Below are 24,839 nucleotides of genomic sequence, written 5' to 3'. Positions count from 1 at the left end.
ATTATCGAAAGGACTAGGCATTAGGCATACACGTCTCGTGGGAAACAAAGAAAAAGTTAATCTTGATAATATTGTAGCCTAAATAAAATGACAAAAAAAAAAAACAACAAAACAACTATAGCCTAATCTAAAATGAAACAGATCTAGAGCTAGATTTTCTTGGACGAATGATATAAAATAAGTATAAATAATAAGTCATATGAATCTGATAGATCTAAAACAAATACTGATAGAGTCATTCATTAATTAATTATTAGAATTACTTGACTACCAACTGGGTATTTTTATTGCCAAAATACAATGTATTTTATGTGCATTTATTAAAAACAACAACCAAAAATTAAGCGTTTGACGCAACTAGATCTAATATTAGTAATATATAGATTCTAGTTCTAGATCCAGAAAGCTACTTCTCTAATTCAGTTTTCTAGTTTAATTTTAGTTAGATCTAGATGTCTAGACCACTAGATCTAAATCTAGCCAGGGTTTTTGTCATGGAATAGATTTATAAAACTTCAGCCACCTACTGATCACGATATGACAGATAGGCCTACTCTATCTACTACTAGACTCTAGATCTAGTACTAGTAGATCACTACATTTGACTAGATGATTACTAGATCACAGTAAAATTCAATGTGTACTTCCGACTTTAGCTCAACAAACAAGTCTACTCCAAAGTATAGATCTACTAGTAAAGTCACAAAGTGTAAAGGATCATTATTGACATTATATATTCACATAAAAAAAATATAGGCCTAAAATGAATCGAATAATCAGTCACTAATTTGACTAATCAGTAATCTAAATTGTTGTTTTTTTTTAAATGGCAAGTGTTATTGATGACTTCTGACTTGTAAACCAGTTGCAGAGATTCTAGTTTTTATTTTGATGACATGTTACGATATATCAATGATATTTAGATAAACCTAGTGGAACAGACAGAAGGACCATTTAATATAAGGCAAAGAAGTAAGATGTTTATAATCCATCAAACTATGATCAAACTCACAGAGGACTTGTGTCATTTGTGACGGCATTTCATGCATTTACAGAAGCTACAAACTATTCTACAAAAATGATAGGCTTGTCTTTGATTCCGAAGACTTATGAGGAATGCTATGTTTCCAGTGGCTACTCAGCCCCAGCTGTGACCTACATATTATGCCACACTGAGCACAGGCATAACCATTGTCCACCTGTGGTAGAATCAGTTGTTTTTTTTACTTTTTGCCGTCTACCCTCGGCAATTAATTTTCATTGGTGTATACCACACCTTTGTAAGTGACCTCCAGCTGTCTCGCTCTGAAGCTGTATGCAACGAGGTGCTCTCTTATTCTATGTCAGTTAAATCAAGTTGGCGCCTAAGCTTGTCTTTAAAGCATTTCTGTGGTACCTCTTTATGTGCATATGACATGTTAGGCAAATAGGTTTTGCCTATCGGAAGGCCATTTCGGAATATATAGGTGTTTAAAATGAAACTCCAAACATCTGGACTTCCAGTAACCAAGAAAATAAGCTTAGGATTCAAAGAGACGACACTGGCATTTCAGCTAAGACAATCAGTAAAATTAATAGCAACTTTAATTGCAGTCCACCAAACAAGATAAAAAGAAACAAGTGTGGCTTCAATAGCATTGATGATATTTAGTTTACTTTTATCTCATTTACTAGTATTACTATTTCATTGACTAAGGTTTTTTATTGTCAAATATGCATAAGTACATGTACTAGTTACTGCAATTTGATGAAAAATAATAATTAAATTGTGTGTAGTCTATATACAAATGTTTATAAGATCACAGCTTAGCTTAATTTACTTAATTTCATAACTATGATTTTGTGTTCTGACTCTACTCTAAATAAATTATATTTTATTTTAAGAATGCAAAGTTGGAAATTCTGTTCTGATGAAAAAAAAAAATTAAAATAAAGTAGATGTTTATGGTTTCTTTGTATTTATTTTTAAATTATTTATTCATTAAAAATTAATTGTTCATTAACATTTACTTGAAGTAAAGATCAAAAACACAAATTCAATTCATGCAGATCACAGCCCATCACTTAAATGTATTTACTGTCAATTCTACACACTATTCATTTCAAAATGTTGCTTTAAATCAATCAATCAAAGTACTGGTACCTCACATTGATGTAGGCCTAAAGCACCTGAAATAATGACAAATTTTCATTCAATAACTTGTACTGTCATTTATTATCAGACGTGTTAAAACTAATGACCTGTATCATCATCATTGGCCTCCTTCAGTCGTAGAAATAGAAAGGCTAAGGTTTCATCTCAGAGCACACTTCCTCATGTGGCTGTGGAGCCCTATTTCGGAGAGAGACTCCCATCCACAGATAGCACAGGTTAAGGTGGTTTTTGCTTCGGTGGTAGAGGAGCTGGCCATTTTTTGGATTGTACGTTTTTCTTCCTGAGCTGAGACCTATGTACTTTCACTGTCCATAGCTTTCTTGGTCACTGTCTCTCCATCTGTTGCGGTCTAAAGCTATGTCTTCCCAATTGTCAGTATTCATGTTCACTGATTTGAGGTCACGTTTTATTACATCTATGTAATGGAAGTGGGGGCGACCAGTTTTTCTTGTGTCAGTAGTGTGTTAAAACTAATGACCTGTGTATATAATTTATTAAGCTGGAGCATCAACAAATCTTGAACAATAATTGTCTACAGAAAAACTTTATTCTTATCCAAACAATATACATTTACAATGTATTTAAGCAAGTTAATTTATATTTATACAAATCTATATGGCCTCTAAAGATTATAGTGTATTTTGATGTGTGAATACCAAGTTACATATTACATGAAAATAGTGTACTTATTTTTAAAATATTCTGGGTAATAAAAATAAAAAACTAATGATACAATAAAATTGAAGCATTAGTCAAAAAAAGAAAAATTTCACTCAAGATGTATGTGAACTCTGCTTGAAAATTAATTAATTAATTAATTTTGAAATTTATTAAAAAAAAAAATTATGGTTCTTTAGTCAATGGAATGATAGCAGCAATTATTTAACAATTTCATAATTATCCATTCATTTCAATATACTTATAACTGAAAAATAATTCATAAGGTTTAGATACAACCATTTGAAATAATGATTCTAATTTTTTTCTTAATTTGCTTAATTCAAATCTAATATAAACAAGATTTCCTCTGTCAAGAAACTTATGAGGGAACAACATGCATGTTCTTCTCAGTAAGTTTTGCCAAGGGAATTAAGAATATTTAATTGATGTTGCTTTTTTTTTTTGCCAACATTTTAAACCTTTGCACCAGGTTTTAGTTTTAAGGAGAATGCACCATATTTTATATGTTTACTTTGGTTAGATTCTTATTTTAATTTTAAAAAAGTAAAATTTCCCTTACCACTCATCCACTGCACTCCCTCTTGTTTTAATGGGGCTCAGATTAATAGTTTTCAAGTACAATATCAAACAGATTTAAAGAAATACTAAATCCAAACCTGTTGGCTGAATGACAGGATATACATAAATATGAATACAGCTTACAGTCTAATATATATATCTTAAATTAAAATTGGTCCAAGACTTTTATTTTGCAACATGATGGGATTTTCCTTTCTGGTGGTGCTATGCAGGAGTCCAAGAATCTCATCTTTTCTCATAACAGAAAGTTATCTAGTTATAAAAATAAATAAAAGGATTTTTAAAAAAATTAAAAAATACGTGTGACATATGTGTTGACCATGCTAAAAGTATATATGTTATTAATTATAGTTATATAATTTTGCCATTCTAAAAATAGTCTGTACCTAAAAGGAGCTACTGCGTTAATGTGTAGACATGGCCCTGACCTTAATAGTTATGAATTATTACTATAGGTGAATGCAGATGTTCAGTTAATTTGATGCACATTGAACTAATCTAAAAGCAACTATAACATATATTATGATTTACATTTTCATGGAAAACTAGTTTTTCAAAAATACAAGTACTTCAGCTAATGAGAAAAGTACACGGGAAAAATTGCAGTACCTTACCTTTAAGAGGTGCAACCAATCATTGACTTTTCAGGAATGCATGCCTTTTTCTTGCATTTCCAAACATAACTGTAATTATACAATTAGGCATATTGGTTAATTTCTTTTGAAAACATTACAATTAAAAAATATTATTATTAAATTGAAAACGTATCAAACATACAAATTATCAGACAATTTTGCCTAATTTCATCTAACAGTTTATTGTAAAGGAATGGCCTGCACAACAGCCAAGGTATATTAGGCATTCATGAAAGATGAATGTGCTTAAGAGTGTTATAAATAAAAAAAAAAAACTTAGAGAAAAATGTTAAATTCCATCCCAGATATTTGGATGTTGCTTGACCATGAAAATCGCACAATTCATAAAACATCTATTAGATAACTAAAATAAAAATTGTATAGTAGTACTTACATTAAATATTGAATGGATGCCCAGAGAGTAGAAATAGTATAAGTATGATCCTTGAGCCATTCTGGTACATCATCAGAACTGGTTGCCATGGTTCTACTTGTTAATAACTGAAACATTACAAACATTTTTTTTTATTTATAATTTATCACAGACTAGAATAGAAATGTTGCCAGGAAAAATACCAATGGTTAGAATACACCTGATGCTACTTTTGTAGCCTTATTACTGGTTAAAATGCACCAAAACTTCATTAATTAAATCTGATAAGAAACATATATGTATCACACAAGTCCAAGTTTATCAGAGTGTCAGCAAATAATTAACTAGATATGTTTTATATTAAAGTACTGAATTTCAGGGGATAGATCCAACTTGACACCACATCATTTATTATTTCATGAACTCATGGGTCTGGCATGGAATGGAAACTAATATATATATATGGGGTGTAGGCAAGGCATGGATTATAAATTGTCTTGTATAGATTAGATTGGGTAAAACTGCCAATCGAAGGTAACTTTTACTGATAGATCTGGATCAATTATAAATTTATGGGACCTAGGCCTGCATAAATTTTATCTTTTATTTATATATTTTATGTACATATATAACTAGTCTAGAATCTATAATTATATCTTAATAATAATTTTTGTAGATAGATGTCATATAATATCTAACATATTAAGTATAGATCAGTAGATTTAGAATTTTAGCTAGTGGAATATTTTTATATCCTAATCTGAACTGGATCTATATATCTAGAATTTAGATCAGTAGATATAGTATTTTAGGTACTAAAAACGTTTATACTCTAAATCTAAACTGGATCTAGATCTAATTATTCTAGAAGCTTAGATCTAGAAGACTAGTTGTCAAGATTTGACTACACTATGGCTAATGTACTAGCTTAGTAGGCCTAGTAGATAGATCAAGAGACAGAGTACTAATAGACTCGTCTTGCCTCGTTGGGCCTCTCAAATCAGCTATAGACTTTAGAGACAATTTAGGAAGGTGAATATCGATACAATTCAAAGATCTACAATCTACATGTTAGAGTCTAGCTAGAGATGCTAGATCTAGTCTAGAAGGCTTATCAATAAAAAAATAAAATCAATCATTTCTAAAGTTTGTAAAATTATATGTAGATCTAATCTATCTATTTATAATATAATAAAAATCTATGTCTACTTTTTAAATATTTAAAATGATATGGCTGGTGATATTAATTATTTTAATTGAGACATTGACATACTGTCACATACAAAGTAACAAAATAATTAGATCTTATAGTAACTCATAGACTCTACTCATACCATATTGTATTAAACCTTCGAGTTTACGTTCCACTACCTTGACTTGACTATATTGACTAAATAAAGGGCACTATGATTATAGATGTAGATTATTATCTATGATGATGGTGTTTATCAACTGGTAGATCTATAAGTAGTATCGTCACTTTAAGTATAATCAGTATAACCACTGCATTCGTTTCATTCACTGTCTGTATCAATAATCGTGTGAATGACTGAATGTGATGTGAAAGTGAAGTCTAGATTTAGAATAATTTAGATAGAATTGATAGATTATAGATCTACTATTAAAAAGTATTAACTATACTAACTATAGTGTCTATACTATAGTATAGCCAGTATGACTCGTATGAGTATACTCATATACTGTAAAAGTGTATAATAGTAAGTATAGCTATAGACAGACTAGATCATAGATGATCGATAGATCTAGAATCTAGACTAGAGTCACTAGATTTGGCTAGATCTATAAATATTCATATTGACAATTATTGATCTCATGTATGGTCTAGAATAGTCTAGATCTAGATAAAATAGAGTGGATCTCATGACTGTCTATATTAGATCTATTGATTTTTTTTTAAACGTTAAATAAATCTAGACCTTAGTCTTTAACTTTAGTCTAGGCCTAGGTGTTGTAGATCTATATTATTCTAGATATTATACAAGAGATCTAGATCAATATAAGTTCGGTTTTTTTAAAATTCGCATTCGAAATTTTAAATACCCAGATTTAAGTATTTATATACCCATATTGGTAGGTCCGAGTTAATCATTTATTAGATCTATTAAAGCATGTCTATATAAAAGATTATTATTTTAAAAATATATTAATATATATATATAAAAGATATAGTTATGAATATTTACTTTAAAAAATTAAAGAAAATGAATTTTTCACTTTTGCCAATTAACACTCTGGCTAGCAAAAAGGATGACTCCTCAATACTGTGAAAAGACGATAACTGCATGAGTTGGTTTCGAATTGTATTTTGTGTGAGCAGGTCAGGCAGGCGCGAGCTGTGGTGGCCTATTCTCTTCTGCTGCTCAACATTAAATTCATTTGTAACAGTAGGCAGGTGGTAGCTCTACTGGGTGGGCCCAATCTGTGCACCTCGGTCTGCGACCAAGGGGCTAGAGTCGCCTAAGCAACCAGACAGCACAATTAAACTAAACTAAACTAATCTAGCTAACTAAAAGAAAGCAATAACGAAACTTTTACTTTAGGATAAATAAAACAAAAGAAACTTTATTTACATACACAAATAAATCAATAATAAAATATAACATATAGAGCTACACTAACACTACAACTGAACTCAGCATCTAACTAAAACCCTCTAAATCTACAAACACTAACAGACTAACCAAACCAACTATCTAACTATAACTACCCTAGACCTAAGCTTAGAATTAATAAATATAACAAAAAAAAGTACAGGGAGGCGATGGCAGACTAATGGCAGTAAGGATAGCCTGCAAAAATCAATACATAAAAATGTTAAAAAATAGTAAAAAGCTAGACTAGACCTAGATCAGTAGATGTCTAGTCTAGTACACAAACCGACCTAGACTAGAGACATGAAGTAATTACATATTAGTAATTAGCCTCCATGTAGCTAGTAAAAGCCACAGAATTTAGGTCAAGTCTACGCCACAACCCACACAGGCTGGGTAGACAATAAACAGATCTAGATAACATCAGATAAAAGTCACAACAATACACATTAGATCTAGATCTAGGTTAATGAGCCGGTTTATGCCAGCCGCCATCTTGTACATAAAAGTACAACAAAATTAAAAATAATATTATCTGCCAACTACGCTTCAGAAACTACCAAAAAAATCACTAATAAAAATAAACATACATAAGAATATAATATAATATCTACAAATAAAATAAAGAAATAAAGAAAAAATATATATGTATTAATTCAAGATGGCTGCAGGTTAAGCCACCCAGGTTAATGAGTTTCCGGCACAGTCTAGAAAATGGCCAATGAAATTAGACAGAACTGGGGTGCGGCCCCAATCCATCCAAATCTAGATTATAACAATTAATCTAGAAATAATCAATATAAATCTAAGCTAATAAAATAAAAAGAAAAAGGAATAAAACATTCTCTCGACTTACAGGCGGTCCCAGCTGAAATTACACTACACACAATTAACTCTACACCGGCACTACTGTCGGCACTGACCACTGGTCAAGACAAAAGAGGGCTCAACGTGGTTCTGGAGCTAGCTATAACTGGTCAGCGCGAACATATCGGAGAGCATGACGTCACGCTAATTACCTAAAACTAAGCTGGACTACTGATTCCCCTAATTTGTACCTAGCCGTACGCTATAATAAAATCTAGAAAATTACTAAAGACACGGACTACACAACATTATATACCAAATTAAACAGCATAAAAAAGAGAACCTTAAAATTTAAATCTTACAAAAATACAAAAAGGAAGAAGAAAGATATTTCTATTCTAAACTCATACAGGGACCCTATACAGCTTCTAGACTTACACTTAGACTGAAATTAGAAAATAACTACTAACCTAACCTAAGCGCTAAAGACAAAAATACATAGAACTAATCAGGGACAAAGAAATGGAAACAGTGCCAACAACTCTAGGGCTAGTTAACTATTTTTAAAACTACTTTTCCACTACGAGTAAAAAACAAATAACAGAAAAAGACTAAAACTAGCAGACGTTATAAATAGCGGAAACTACAAACACACAGCACTGACCTATGCAAGAAGAAAAGACACTAAATTAAATTATTCTAGCCTGGCCTATATAAAGTAAACAGATCGAAATACAGATAAAAATAGATAACAAATAGACCTGGGGTCGCACGCTCACATTTGTAAGACTAATTTTCAAAACATATCCTTCATGAGAGAGAACGAAAAAAGGTTGTCAAAAATAAAGCTGGCTGGACTACGCAAATAATGGACCAGCCTCTCTCTTGATATCTTGTTAAGAACATTGGTGACCGGAAAAAGTGGATGGTTTGGTTGCGCGGGAAAGATGATAAAAATGACATGTACATAAAAAAAAAATCCAGATTTTGTGTAAAATACCCAAATGAGGAAGTACTGGAAACACCTATTTTAATGAAGTGGCCTTAAAAAAAAATCTTTTGTGACGATCCATTATTCAGGGAAATTGTATCTATTTTATCAGATAGTCAGAAAATGGATAAAGTTTTTACAGATCTAATAAAATATAGTGTGGGGAAGTTTTACTCTCAATGAAGGTCAATCCAAGTGGCTCTCGGAGTAAATTTCTTCTTTGGCATCCTCATCGATTTTTCAAAATGGTATGGTGCGCGAAAAAAGATGCGCGACGGCACTCTGATCATAAAATCTCGAAGCTGGTGTTCCATTAGTATAGTTCCATGGTTAGCCTACGTATCACACGACAGAAGGGTCTATAATATTGTTATAACTCTGCCATGCGCACCGCCATCTAAGCTAGAAGGTACGCACTGTAATGAACTAGACTGAGAAGGATGTCAACATTAGGAAGAGAGGAGAACGATTTCCGCCCAAGTTGAGAGCCGAAGTGAAAAGATTGTGCCTAAGAAAGATGTTGTTTTGTGTACCTGTGATGTCGTGTAAATAAACATGTGTGTGCCTCGTTGAAATGCCCCACTTAAGTTATTACAAAAAAAAATAGTAATAATAATATTATAAAGTGTTTTCTTTAACCTATGTGATTTAAAAACTAGAATATAGCAATTACTAAGACATTAATACTTGGCTACTGTGGACTTTGTCTGTCTCTGTCTCTCTCCTGTACGGATCCTGGAGTCCAAAGTCATAGTCTGCTCAGTAGCCTACTAGTGTGATACCGATATTTACTTGTGTAGCAGGCAGTGTTTACGCCGAATAGATCTACCGTCTCTGGCCGTCACATAAATTAAATTTAACATAACACTAATAGTTCAATATTTAAACCACATGCTTACATATCAGGACTACTTCCAAATGTATCTTATAAGAATAGATATTAATTAATAATATCGTTTAATCCCATGCTTTTAAGAATGTGCCCTTATAATATTGTCTCTAATTCAGTCAAAAAAAGCACTAGCACTTGATTTTCAACATTAATTAGATCCAACACCAATCCGTGTTTATGCCATCTCCTATTTAACTCGAGCCGTTCTGTCTTTATGGTCCCTTAATATGTCTAATTCATACTCTAATTTTGCTATCACCCAGGCTGCTATCACATTTGATTACTTGTTATGCTCCAATCAAGAGTTATAACACACATGCCAGTCTGCACAGCTTTTCAGACGCTCTTAAAAGAACTGGATATCGCTTTAGTAAATCGTCTAAACGTTTATTTACAGGGAAAATGGTCGTCGAGTCTTCTATTCAAAGAGTCTCTATTCTGCCTTCCCTTAAATCCGGCCCTGCTGCGATAATTTACAATCAAAGCAAAAGATCTTGCCTGCTAACTCTTGTCTGAATAGATCCGACGTGAACATTACCTATATGATTTTATAGTTTTAGACTAAACAAAGAGACAGCAACATTATGTGATTCTCTTCACCCTCATACCTAGGATGGACGCACAAGAAGAGACTTGAATAATAAATAGCACGGCCTAGAATAAATCATGTTTTTAGAAGCACACATAGGCCTAACTGAAATTGAGTTACATGCCAAAATTTCGTATGACAAAGTAGCGCTGACAAAATGCTGTCTTTAAAATAGCGCCGACAAACGACTGTATTTCATATCAAGTATGTCTTGATCTAAAAATCATATTTATCTAAAGGCAGCAGAGGTTTGAATTCTGAGTTTTCCTTCTCCCTCGGGCAGGAGGAACTGGTTAGCTGTAGGTGGCAACCAACCTTTTGTCCTACACGATAAGCTCCTAAACGTTATCGCCGACAGCACCTCGAGGGTGGGATGGGGGAAGGGGCGCGTGACAGCGGGTTGATTGGTCATGAGGCCATAGAGTAAAAATTGGCAAATCACTAACTCAGATTTGATTTCAGAATAGAAAAGAAATAAAGTACATTCTATAACCAACATTTTAGAAACATGTATATCTAGGTTGTATAAAAGACATAAAACTGATTCATTTATTTCGAAAAAAAAAATGCTGCACAGATTTAAAAAACTGGTTGTTGAGTGTCTCGCTAATTACACACAAGTCCTGGGTTCGTTTCCTATACTAAACAATTTTTATCAATAATAAATTAAATAAAGATGTTAAATGTTTTCTGGGAGGTTCAGCGAGTGCCGATTTCAATTATTCCGAAATCGAATTCCAGCAGTGGTTGATTTAGAAACCAATACGATGCCAATGCCGACACATTCTCATCGTATGACCTCAAAACCATCCATTCCAAGTTTAATAATTTTTTTTTCTTTTCCTGCCGTGGTTGATTTTGAAACCAATACGATGCCAATGCCGACACATTCTCATCGTATGACCTCAAAACCATACATTCAGAGTTTAATTGTTTTTTATTTCTTTTCCTGCCGTGGTTGATTTTGAAACCAATACGATGCCAATGCCGACACATTCTCATCGTTTGACCTCAAAACCATTCATTCGTAGTTTAATTGTTTTTTTTTTTCTTTTCCTGCCGTGGTTGATTTTGAAACCAATACGATGCCAATGCCGACACATTCTCATCGTATGACATCAAAACCATTCATTCGTAGTTTAATTGTTTTTTTTTTTCTTTTCCTGCCGTGGTTGATTTTGAAACCAATACGATGCCAATGCCGACACATTCTCATCGTATGACATCAAAACCATCCATTCGTAGTTTAATTGTTGGTATTTTTCTTTTCCTGCCGTGGTTGATTTGAAACCAATAGGATGCCAATGCCCACACACATTCTCATCGTATGACCTCAAAACCATCCATTCGAAGTTTGTTTGTTATCGGTTTGAAAGCCTAACCTACAAGATTACAAAAGAGATTTTGCGTTTTCTGTCAAGAATTTGATACCAGCTTTTGATGGTTAGAGTGGTTCTTACTACTTTAAAATATACCAATGTATAAAACTAAGATCAGAGATGACCATAAACTAAAGAAGCACAATAGTCAATAATTTTATTAATTATCATCTCCGAATCCGGTTACAAATTTGTATTTAAAATTGATATAATGATAGAGAACTAGGAGTTAACCAAACAACATTGAACATAATTAAAAAGAAGTAAGTTGATGGTTATTAATATATCACGTTAGCCTACGTATCACACGACAGAAGGGTCTATAATATTGTTAAATCTCTGCCATGCGCACCGCCATCTAAGCTAGAAGGTACGCACTGTAATAAACTAGACTGAGAAGGATGTCAACATTAGGAAGAGAGGAGAACGATTTCCGCCCAAGTTGAGAGCCGAAGTGAAAAGATTGTGCCTAAGAAAGATGTTGTTTTGTGTACCTGTGATGTCGTGTAAATAAACATGTGTGTGCCTCGTTGAAATGCCCCACTTAAGTTATTACAAAAAAAAATAGTAATAATAATATTATAAAGTGTTTTCTTTAACCTATGTGATTTAAAAACTAGAATATAGCAATTACTAAGACATTAATACTTGGCTACTGTGGACTTTGTCTGTCTCTGTCTCTCTCCTGTACGGATCCTGGAGTCCAAAGTCATAGTCTGCTCAGTAGCCTACTAGTGTGATACCGATATTTACTTGTGTAGCAGGCAGTGTTTACGCCGAAAAACAAAAAAGAAAAAGAGATTGAGCCTTTTCAAAAAATTACATCAATTATAAGACTTCAGTTATGCCAGGAGAGGCGCGGTAGCTGAGCGGTAAAGCGCTTGGCTTTCGAACCTAGGGCACCGGGTTCGAATCATGGTAAAGACTGGGATTTTTTACTTCGGAATTCTTAGGCGCCTCTGAGTCAACCCAGCTCCAATGGGTACCTGATATTAGTTGGGGAAGAGTAAAGGCGGTTGGTCGTTGTGCTGGCTACATGACACCCTCGTTAACCGTAGGCCACAAAAACAGATGAACTTTACATCATCTGCCCTATAGACCACAAGGTCTGAAAGAGGAACTAGTTAGGCCAGGTTCACATCTAACTTTGCATTCACTTGCACCTATCCTTTGATCAGCTGTACCGTTGGGGCACTACACAAGATCTGTCAACCTTCTTTCTCCATTCTTTTCTCTCATTTGTCTTTGATATAATTTCATTTGGATGTTCTTTCTGAAAATATTGAAGCCTGCCTGGGTGGACCACTGTGACGAACCGTATTAGCTCACTCAAGATATCACTCAGGTCTAAGCAATTAATTAATTTATTTACTCGCTTTTAATCATCAAATGCACTAATTTAGCGATCAAGCGCTAAAAACACAGCCACCACCCCTCCAATCAAACCCCACCCCCTTTGGCAGCGATGTCACATTTTACTATCCCCACCTTGACACGTGCCACACTAGACTCTTGACATGAGTACGCTCCCCTTTTCCTATCTTGGCAAACATCCGTTGACCCCCCCCCCCTCTTGTGGGGAGCGGCTGGTCAATTCAAAGGGGCCATTCAACTCGACACCTCGGGCGGCGGTCTCCCCGTTTGTCTAGCGCAAAGCCATTATCAAGGTATAATCTCCTTTGATCCAGCCGAGCTCTGATACCCCACCCCCTCCTTTCTATCCTCTGACCACCTGGCGAACTCCCTGGACTTTCAACTCGCGCCTTCACGCGGTGTCTATCTCCCGGAAACGCCGTCACGGTCAAGCGAGGATCTCCTTGTCAAAGACGCCAGATAGTCTAGACCACCTTTGCGTTTATCTCCCGCCACTCACCCTCCCCCCCCCTTTTTCTATCCACGTGTATATGGACAAACTTCATCGTCCGATCTCATTCACGCTGGAGAGCCCACAGGGAGCACATCTATCTCTTGCTTGAGCTCTAGACCATTTTCATTCCCTTATTTCACTTTGGATTGGTGGTATGTAACTTAGTAAAGTGCTTGAGAACCATTTTACTTAGTAATGTATATATATATATTTGTGCATTTATTACTACATTATTTGTGTACCTATTTGTGCATTCTTATCATGGATAATGTAAGTAGATTACTGTTTACTTTTTTTTTTTTCATGACTTTGTGGCTAAATGTTCAAACCATCTGGACTAGAGTCTATTAACAATTCTTACCAGATGTATTTAGCTCTTTAACTATTATTAATTTAACTCTGATATATTAGCGCTCGGCACGAGCTCTTAATATATTATCATTAATTCCTTGGCAGGGAGTTATCAAAGCATTTCTGTAAACATGTCTTATTACTGAGTATGTATCTACTTATGCTCTATGTTTACTTATGTGGGAACATGGGCGAGTATCAGACGTTGATCTCTCCTTCCCCTTTCATCTCATTTATCTTAGTGATGTATGTACTTGCCATTCACCGTGATTGGTGAGCGTCACATATATTACTTATCATATATCACTTGTTACTGTTTGTTATTTCCCTTTATGGGAGTCCCCATTATTATTGTTATCTCCCTGGATGGGACACTATATTCATTTGTTAGGTCCCTTTGACAATTATGAAACTAGCTTATAGTTTCTATACATCAGTCTGAAGATGTCCTTCACGGAAAGGCATCTACCTCCCAGTGTTATCATTATGGCTAAACCGACGCATACATCATATCGTTGCAGCTTTTATCTATAGGCTACATCCGCCTGAAATCTTAGCAACCTAAAGCTGATAACAGATTTGCGGACACCAGATCTGCAGACATCAGTCCTACTCATCCTTCAAGAGTCCAAGTAACAACGCTAGCCACAGACCCGTCACTGGCTTAACTGATTGGTAGACGCAGCTTAGCTCTGCAACCATACAAGTTGGACTGCACCCGGAGCCTGGATCCACTACGCCAGCCCACCAGCAGACAGCATCAGTACCAGCCACACCCGTCTCACCAGTGCAGCACAGGACCAAAAGCTAAGCAACTAGCCTAATGAGACTCAGACCACTTGGTTCTAATATCTGATGATGATAGTCCTATATATGTAAATACGCTAGATCCCATACTAGCAACTGTACAGCATTTCACCTTTCATTATCTTATTTTGTATAATAAACTGTACATAAGTTTACATCTAAATATAGTATTTGTTGCCTGCATTATAACGCTGTGCTTGTAGCTTAAATGTGCAAGTAAGGATTCTCAAACTATAAAATCCCCTAGACACCCAAAACGGCCAAATCTTAATCCGACTTGTCACAACCACTTCGGGGGCCGATTTGTAATCTTGTTAACATTCAATCTGTTGATCAGGTGGAGACTTGAAGAGTAATAGAAACTTTCTGCCCGATTGGCAATATTAAATTACCCTTTAAATAATGTACTAGTGTAGTATCGGGATTTTAGACAAAGTCTGAACAAAACTATTTGATCGTGAATTATATTGATCTGATTGCCCCGCTTCGATCATTTATTTTCTCCTCTTGTAATTAGGATAAGTAGGCTACAGGGCAAGTAAAAAACAAACAACAAAATAGTTTTAGGTTCCGTAACGGTCTAATAGTAGTTCAGAAGACCCATATATCGTTTTAACAAAAGAAACATTCCATGCATCATGTTATGAAGATTAAGGACTTAGGACTATTGAATTTTAATGTGTGAGTATAGGTCTAGAGTTAAAACTATAAAAACGTATTCATGAACACACAACAAAAAATAAATAAAAAAAAATTCATAAGTCTGAATCAGTGAAGGCCAAAATTAGAATTGTAATAGAATTATTTAAATCCTAAACCCACTAAATAGCAAAACAACATCGTGACTGTCTGACGTCATTAAAATCAAATGAACATGGTCAGCGTGTTTTGAACATACATTTGTAGTAGAACTAACAATGTAGGCTTAGATTAAAGCCACCAATCACAGACTACATAGCTCTCTCTCTCTCTCTCTCTCTCTCTCTCTCTCTCTCTCTCTCTCTCTCAATATATATGTGGTGGGTTTGGCACAGAACAAACTAAACTCTAAATGATATGACGATGACAACTCGTAGGCCGATTTCAATCTCTTTATTCTACACTAAAAACCTGCCAAAGGCAAACATAAACATTGTAAATAAAATAGTTTCAATGCATAGGAAAAATCAACGCCATGAAACAAAGTGAGCTGGACTCACAAAAGACATGAAATAAAATGTACTTAACGTATCAAATAAGATGGACATAAAACAAGTGAGCTGGACTCACAAACAAAAGACATAAGATACAATGACTATGAGCTTGGCTCATAAAATACGAGCTCGACTCGACAAAAACAAAGTAGGAACTGAGGTCCCCATATTATATACAGAGTGGGCCTTCCTTCTAAAGGCATCTCAAAACTACATAATTGTCATAATATAAACAGGGCAATAAGAAATGAAAATAAATAAAATCCGATTTTCAATTAGCCATAATTAGATAGATCCAGTACTAGGTCTAGCGTGGAAAGCATATATCTATATAACATATAGTAGGCCCTACTAGCAGTCCCATGATGGACAAGTTAAAAATATAAACTTGTATCTCTCAACAGGGAACTATGTGAAATACGACATAGCACTAATATGAAAAGAACTATGTCTATACACATCAATTATATTATTCTGTATCAACAGAACAAATCGACATATTGGATGTAAAGAATACATAACAAGACCTATCTACATACTATTTTAAAAACAAACCCACCAAAAACTAGATCTGCTTTTGTTAGACTGTGCCATTTTTGTTTGGTTATAGACTAAGATGGATTTCTAATTTATTTTAACACCGTCTACCGAATGGAACTCCTTCCTTTTATCTTTTATTTTATTTTAAATTTGAAAAACCTTTTACATTTGATAGCCCTATGCAAACAGAACTTAAAAAAAAAAAGATATTTTTTATTTTTATTTTTAGAAGTTGATCAAAATTCAAAAGTAGAAAGAACACGGTTACAAAGACAGTGTGTATGGAAATTGGAAACACAAATTCAAAATTGACCCTAAAGAAGATACGTGCTTGTGTCGAAAGTGTTGCCGCTACTGTTGTATTGATTGTTCGACTAACGACTTGATACCACAGGATACGGAGATTTACTAATGTTATTAAGCCTATTATTACATTGTTAATATACATATGTATTTAATGAACTGATATCTATGAAGATGTAGGCCTAGTTAACTTCGAGGTGTCACTTACAAATACTGCATCACGAATGAAGAGATTAGAAACAGGATTAATACAGCAATAGGACTCTCCGTTGATCTGCTAACCACTGTCGAAAGGCGTACACTCAAACTCTATGGCCACATCGCAAGGTCCTCAGGGCTCGCAAGGTCCTCGGGGCTCGCAAAGACCTGCCTTCAGTTATCTATTCCTAGGAAGAAGATGAAGAGGAAGGAAGACAGAAGCGATGGGAAGACAACATCAAAGAATGGGCATGTCTGTCAATTAATGAAATTCTATCTAGGGCAAAGGACAGTGAGGAATGGAGAAAGACGGTTAACAGATTTTGTGTGGTGCCCCAACAGTCCAACGTACTAAAGGGGATAGGTGAAGCTGTTGAATGATTATCTTTATTATGGAAATCACTATTTCGAAGTTTATTATATGTGTTTAAAATATGGTAAAATAGTTATTTCCCGCTGTCTCTCGCTGTTTATTTTTACTATTAATAGTAAATAGTTGTAAAAATTGAGTATTAAAAAAATAACATTTTTCGCTTTCAGAAAAGATAAAAGTAGCCGTACTTCGATGCCTGCTATATTAACACAAGAAGGTTTAAGCAAGGAATGGATTAAAAATCACTTGACCACCCAAGGAAAGTGAAAGAGGGTGCAGCCGCAAAGATTTGGTCACAGATGAAGAGACTTGCCCTAAACCGAGACACGGAGGGAACTGGTTGTTGGTCGAAGTCCCAAATGTAAAAATTCACCCAGTATCCCTTTCTCCCCCCCCCCCCCCATTTTCCCAACTGGTCCAGATAAGTGATAGAGTATTGAGAAAGATTTAAGCATGAAATAGCGCTAAACAAAAACAATTGGAAAGATATTTCTAATCACACGGATTTATTGTTGTTGGTCTAGACTCCCTAGATTTATTGCAAATTTAAATTACTTGACTGATCCAACGTAAAAGCTTTGTTTTTTTTTTAAATGTATTTTTATGTTTTACTTTTAAAATAATCCATTTATTTTGCAAAGCAGCAGTCATCCAGCCATTGTTATTGCACACTGCTATTGTTTCTATACCGGTATATAGGCTACACACGTGTATTTATATATAGCATCAAAATTTACACATTTTTATATACCAGTACCATAGCAATAAACATAGGCTATATCTATACCAAAACGTATTGTACGAAACATGAAGAAATACATATTTGGGAAAGTTGTCTTCTGATCATTAACAAACGTAAAAGGTGTTGTCAAAGGTATAAGGTAAGTAGACTAATAACTTGAGTGAAATCTTTCAGAACCCTCAGGTGGGAGAATAACCGCTGAGTGAGCAAGGGTTTCAACTATTACATGAAGAGATTTTTAAACAAAATCATCGTCTTCGAGTGTGAAGATTAAAAAAGTCTTCATTATTACACGTGGCAAACAGATTCAGCTGTGACCTATATACTCTGTCGCTGAACTTATGGGAGGGGGATGAAAATTAACCGAAAAAAAAAAGTTAATGTTACACTGAGTTTGGTCCGAGCGCTGGACTTCCACAGCTGAACCGGCTGTAGCTGGGGCTTTCCACACGACATTAACACTCAAACCATCAGTTATTGACGAAATCGTATCCAACTAGAGGTCAGCAAAAGCTTATCTATCTAGTATATTGAAAAGACTCACAAGAAGAGGTCTTCTAGATTCTAGAGATAGATTTATTTGCTTTTATTGTGCCCTCAATATTTCCTGAAAGATATGATCTATGTTGGGGAATATACATGGCCAGGATCGGACACAACAAAAATACAAGAACGGATTAAAGGTTGGTTTAACAGCAGAGATAAATTTACTTCTTGCCACGGAGCGTGGCTTGTTATTTAGGGAAAGGCAATATGGCGGTGTATGATTAATGTTGACCTCAAATATCTATCCCTGCACTCTTCCGGAAGCCGTCTGCTGTCAGGTTCGCACTTTGTGCCAGTTAGGTCGAGCTGGTGGACTTGAAGATAAGACATTTAGATTGTTGGTCTACAATGGGTACCGGGTGATATTGGTTTAGAATTTAGAAGGTAACGCGCGAAATGACTGCGTTTGGTGAAGGTGGGAACGTGGCTAGTAGCGAAACTGTTATAAGGCGTTCGTGTCATGATCCATACCAAGTGACTTATTGTAGTGGTCAATGTGGCACAAGGAGTATGCACAATTATTTATTGCAAAATAAGCCAATTGGTAGTTGATTTAATAACTTCCCAGGTGAACAACTCAGTCACTAGTAATTTTGTGGGATTCAACTGAATGGAATCCACTAATGATGTAGATCACATCTTCCATCTGAATCAGTGACATCAGAAGGAGGAAGAGCGAGAGACAGGGAATGAAGAGAAAGGGAGAGAAGAAGAGCGGAAGAGAGAGGAAGTATGGTAGTGAAACAAGTTTACTTCCTATCAGCTAATTCAGGGGTGGGCAACCTTTTCCTATCGAGGGCCACATTACAAACATTTTGGGAATGGAGGGCCGCATATATATATATATATATATATATATATATATATATATATATAATGTACTTTCAACTTAATAAAATACGCTAGCTAACTGTGTATAATGTTTTTTAATTCACATTTATAATGTGTTATACATTTACATTAATTTTATATACTCCCAATAGAGGGAAGTGGGTATTTCTGAAACTCATTTTACGATTATTTCTTTTTATTTTGTTATCGTCTGTTTACATCTCACAATTTCACCACAAATGAACAGTTGTACTTAATTTGAAGTGTATAACTGTTTACACTCGTGCATAATTTTCCAGAATTGTGGAACTAGCTTACGAGTTATCCTTGTGACTGCTGTCAAATTATAGTCAGACAGCATTGACCTGTTCCTACACTTGTTTATTACAGAATAACTGAATAGAACTTCTCTTTCAGTTCATAATCTACACTGAGGTATGTCCTCTAGAGCTGAATCAGCTTCTGCTTTAAATGGTGAACTGGGGGTGTAGAAAACTGATCCAAAGTTCTTGACGTCTTAAAATTTGCTTTAAAACTTCCACAATCAAAGAATTCAATTAAGTCTTGTACTTTTCAGACATTTTATTAGAAATAGTTTTACCTTTCAGCAAAGACAAAATAACAAAATCTGTTTTCACTTGCTTGCCTGGAGGAATGGAAAGCTTTGTTTTAAAAGATTTAACAAGCATAGTTCCGATGAAAAACATAAAGTCTGTCTTCAACTCTTCATTACAAATATTAAAATAAATTATGGCTTTTATATAGCGCTACTTTCATGCTTATAGCAGTCAGTGTCCAGGTCTGTTTTCAACTCCTCATTAGAAATATTAAAATAAATTATGGCTTTTATATAGCGCTACTTTCATGCTTATAGCATGCTCAGAGCGCTTTGATCCAATCTCAGTTGTGGACCAGTGGGGGGAGGGGGTATCTAGGAGAAGATTTTTGTGCTGCCTTCAGGTGCTCAGTAAACACAACTCTGCCCGAGTTGGATGTCGAACCTCGAACTTGTCTCTATCAAATCATAGAGCACCCCTTCTTACCTTCATAGGTAGCCAAGCCAAGTACACTTAGCCTCTCGACCACGCTTCTCACTTAGCAACAGGGTCACAGTCAATATTCTTTAAGGAACATAACAATTTTTTTTCTTGAGATTCCATTTCTTCTCAGTACCGTTCCCATGCTAGACACCAGCGGTACCGAACATCGGAATGTTTTGTTTCCTAACCTCCAAGTACTCATCAGAACTGTCTCTGTCGTGATACTTACCTGTGATAAGATTATTACTTATATATGCGTCATATATAATACAATTGATAGTCAATGCAGCTTTGTGCAAACGTTTCTGTTTAAAGTCTATGGTAGAGATATGTTCTTTCATTTATTAGAAAAAAAACAACAACTGTTTTTGTCTGTCAAAACATGGGCTCCATCAGTTGTTACACTTGCCATCTTGTTCCCAGCTAACCCATGACTTTCAACACAAAGCATTGAAAAAAAGTAGCCTGAGTTATAATCTTAAACGGAAGTTTTTAGAACATGGCAAATAAAAATAATCTTCGTTTACTTTCGGCTTTTTAGAACGACATGTAAAGACAATGTTTGTTTCACCTCTATATCATAAGTGATAATCAGAAACAGCAATAATTTATATAGATATTTAAAATAATCTATTTTCAAAATATTTTTATTTTTTATATGTATTATCTGTAGGTGACCGCGGGCCGCATACAACAGTCCGAAGGGCCGCATGTGGCCCGCGTGCCGTAATTTGCCCACCCCTGAGCTAATTAATGTTCACTGTCAAGCTCCTCACACGCGCTGAAAGAAAATGATTTCAATAAATGGCTGGTATAGAATAGAAAATGGCTGATGGGATTTGATATGTGGTTATACTCGGGTGCCACCAGGGGCGGACTGGGTGTCAAAATCGGAACCGGGCATTTCTATACAATCCGGTCTACAAATTATTTCTCACATGATGGGCATCCAATTATACCTGTCCTCAAGGACATTGTGTAAAGTTTAAAAATGTATCGAAAGTAGTTAGCTATATGAATAATTTATTAGATGATAAGAATAATGTGTAGGCGTATATCAGAGTCTTGGACCTTATATTCCCAACACATCAAAAGCTAAACTCCTTCCAACTACGCCGTCTAAGGACTATTCATAAGGTTCATTGACCTGACCACATACAGGATACTGAAATCCTACAGTTGTCTAATATGAACAGTATCAATGCCACAGTGAAAAAAGTCCCAATTTCGATAAGCGGGACATACCACACCATTGCCTTCACAAACGACCTCTGTACGAGGAGCTGTGTGCTGGAAGGCGCTCCGAAGGGGGGGGGGTCTATTATTATTAAACACTTTTGATTTAAAAGCCTATATTTCTGTGTGATGTTCATGGAACATTAAGGTTTCTTGCACCGGGCGCACGTTTTGCTAACTACGCCTCTGAAAATGCGGATCAAAAAGACCTGCAAGAGATATGTAGGCTACATTTAATTAAAGAACGTGTGAGTTTTTGTTTTCATTTATTGACACTGTTTTCTGGTTAGGAAGTTAAATGTGAAATCCTCAGCAAACAAGTGACCAGTAAGTCTTTTTCTGAGACGACCTACTTTGTCCTTGGAAGAGTAGTTAACAGACTAGTCTCTGTCTTTGATGACCAGTAGATCAAAAGGTCACCGCTCCACTTAAGACACTTTGAGTATTCGCTATTTCACTGCTGACTGGGAACCTGGTGTGAAGACCAGAAGAAATCAATTCCAGGTGAATTATTTCTTTCCTCTTTCTTTCGATTGATTTTAAAACATATAGTGAACGTATTACTTTTAATACCTAGATATTATATATGAGTACTCTAGCTTGAACACAAGTCATTTCTATTTCTTTTTGTTCTTATAGCCTAGAACATGCTAGAAAAAAAAAAGAACTTATCAAGTATTTTGCCACACCATACATACATGAGACATCAGTATGGTGTTAGAACAAAGAATACATACATGAGCCATCAGTATGGTGTTAGAACAAAGAATACATACATGAGCCATCAGTATGGTGTTAGAATAAAGAATACATACATGAGCCATCAGTATGGTGTTAGAATAAAGAATGCATACATGAGCCATCAGTATGGTGTTAGAATAAAGAATGCATGCATGAGCCATCAGTATGGTGTTAGAACAAAGAATGCATACATGAGCCATCAGTATGGTGTTAGAATAAAGAATACATACATGAGCCATCAGTATGGTGTTAGAATAAAGAATACATACATGAGCCATCAGTATGGTGTTAGAATAAAGAATGCATACATGAGCCATCAGTATGGTGTTAGAATAAAGAATGCATGCATGAGCCATCAGTATGGTGTTAGAACAAAGAATGCATACATGAGCCATCAGTATGGTGTTAGAATAAAGAATACATACATGAGCCATCAGTATGGTGTTAGAATAAAGAATGCATGCATGAGCCATCAGTATGGTGTTAGAATAAAGAATGCATGCATGAGCCATCAGTATGGTGTTAGAATAAAGAATGCATGCATGAGCCATCAGTATGGTGTTAGAATAAAGAATGCATGCAAGAGCCATCAGTATGGTGTTAGAACAAAGAATACATACATGAGCCATCAGTATGGTGTTAGAATAAAGAATGCATACATGAGCCATCAGTATGGTGTTAGAATAAAGAATACATACATGAGCCATCAGTATGGTGTTAGAACAAAGAATGCATGCATGAGCCATCAGTATGGTGTTAGAACAAAGAATGCATGCATGAGCCATCAGTATGGTGTTAGAACAAAGAATGCATGCATGAGCCATCAGTATGGTGTTAGAAAAAAGAATGCATGCATGAGCCATCAGTATGGTGTTAGAACAAAGAATGCATACATGAGCCATCAGTATGGTGTTAGAATAAAGAATACATACATGAGCCATCAGTATGGTGTTAGAATAAAGAATGCATGCATGAGCCATCAGTATGGTGTTAGAATAAAGAATGCATGCATGAGCCATCAGTATGGTGTTAGAACAAAGAATGCATACATGAGACATCAGTATGGTGTTAGAACAAAGAATGCATACATGAGCCATCAGTATGGTGTTAGAATAAAGAATACATACATGAGCCATCAGTATGGTGTTAGAATAAAGAATACATACATGAGCCATCAGTATGGTGTTAGAATAAAGAATACATACATGAGCCATCAGTATGGTGTTAGAATAAAGAATGCATGCATGAGCCATCAGTATGGTGTTAGAACAAAGAATGCATACATGAGCCATCAGTATGGTGTTAGAACAAAGAATGCATACATGAGCCATCAGTATGGTGTTAGAATAAAGAATACATACATGAGCCATCAGTATGGTGTTAGAATAAAGAATACATACATGAGCCATCAGTATGGTGTTAGAATAAAGAATGCATACATGAGCCATCAGTATGGTGTTAGAATAAAGAATGCATGCATGAGCCATCAGTATGGTGTTAGAACAAAGAATGCATGCATGAGCCATCAGTATGGTGTTAGAACAAAGAATGCATGCATGAGCCATCAGTATGGTGTTAGAACAAAGAATGCATGCATGAGCCATCAGTATGGTGTTAGAACAAAGAATGCATGCATGAGCCATCAGTATGGTGTTAGAAAAAAGAATGCATGCATGAGCCATCAGTATGGTGTTAGAACAAAGAATGCATACATGAGCCATCAGTATGGTGTTAGAATAAAGAATACATACACGAGCCATCAGTATGGTGTTAGAATAAAGAATGCATGCATGAGCCATCAGTATGGTGTTAGAATAAAGAATGCATGCATGAGCCATCAGTATGGTGTTAGAACAAAGAATGCATACATGAGACATCAGTATGGTGTTAGAACAAAGAATGCATACATGAGACATCAGTATAGTGTTAGAATAAAGAATACATACATGAGCCATCAGTATGGTGTTAGAATAAAGAATACATACATGAGCCATCAGTATGGTGTTAGAATAAAGAATACATACATGAGCCATCAGTATGGTGTTAGAATAAAGAATGCATGCATGAGCCATCAGTATGGTGTTAGAACAAAGAATGCATACATGAGCCATCAGTATGGTGTTAGAACAAAGAATGCATACATGAGCCATCAGTATGGTGTTAGAATAAAGAATACATACATGAGCCATCAGTATGGTGTTAGAATAAAGAATACATACATGAGCCATCAGTATGGTGTTAGAACAAAGAATGCATGCATGAGCCATCAGTATGGTGTTAGAATAAAGAATGCATACATGAGCCAACAGTATGGTGTATAACTGGATTTGAAAAAAAAAAAGTTATGATTAAATAGAGTAATATTAGTAATTTTTATT

At 35.2% G+C, this 24,839-nt stretch overlaps 1 long non-coding RNA gene across 3 annotated transcripts; it reads right to left on the bottom strand.

Annotated features, from left to right (window-relative positions):
- Positions 1–2,994: 2,994 nt before the first annotated feature.
- On the bottom strand, positions 2,995–6,541 carry LOC129924603 (uncharacterized). 3 transcript variants are annotated; one of them, XR_008776603.1, is made up of 5 exons: positions 6,361–6,541; positions 5,758–5,972; positions 4,445–4,551; positions 4,030–4,098; positions 2,995–3,667 (listed from the first exon to the last, which is right to left on the bottom strand). It is a non-coding gene; the product is annotated as an uncharacterized LOC129924603 (long non-coding RNA). The 3 variants fall into 3 exon arrangements; XR_008776604.1 differs by lacking the exon at positions 6,361–6,541 and having other exon boundaries at positions 4,025–4,098; positions 5,758–6,219; XR_008776602.1 differs by lacking the exon at positions 6,361–6,541 and having other exon boundaries at positions 5,758–6,217.
- Positions 6,542–24,839: the final 18,298 nt, after the last annotated feature.

The sequence above is a fragment of the Biomphalaria glabrata genome, chromosome 2 (assembly GCF_947242115.1).
Source record: "Biomphalaria glabrata chromosome 2, xgBioGlab47.1, whole genome shotgun sequence".
NCBI classification, from domain to species: domain Eukaryota; kingdom Metazoa; phylum Mollusca; class Gastropoda; family Planorbidae; genus Biomphalaria; species Biomphalaria glabrata.
The sequence above is the reverse complement of the archived record's forward strand: the minus strand, read 5'-3'. Positions and strand labels throughout refer to the sequence as shown.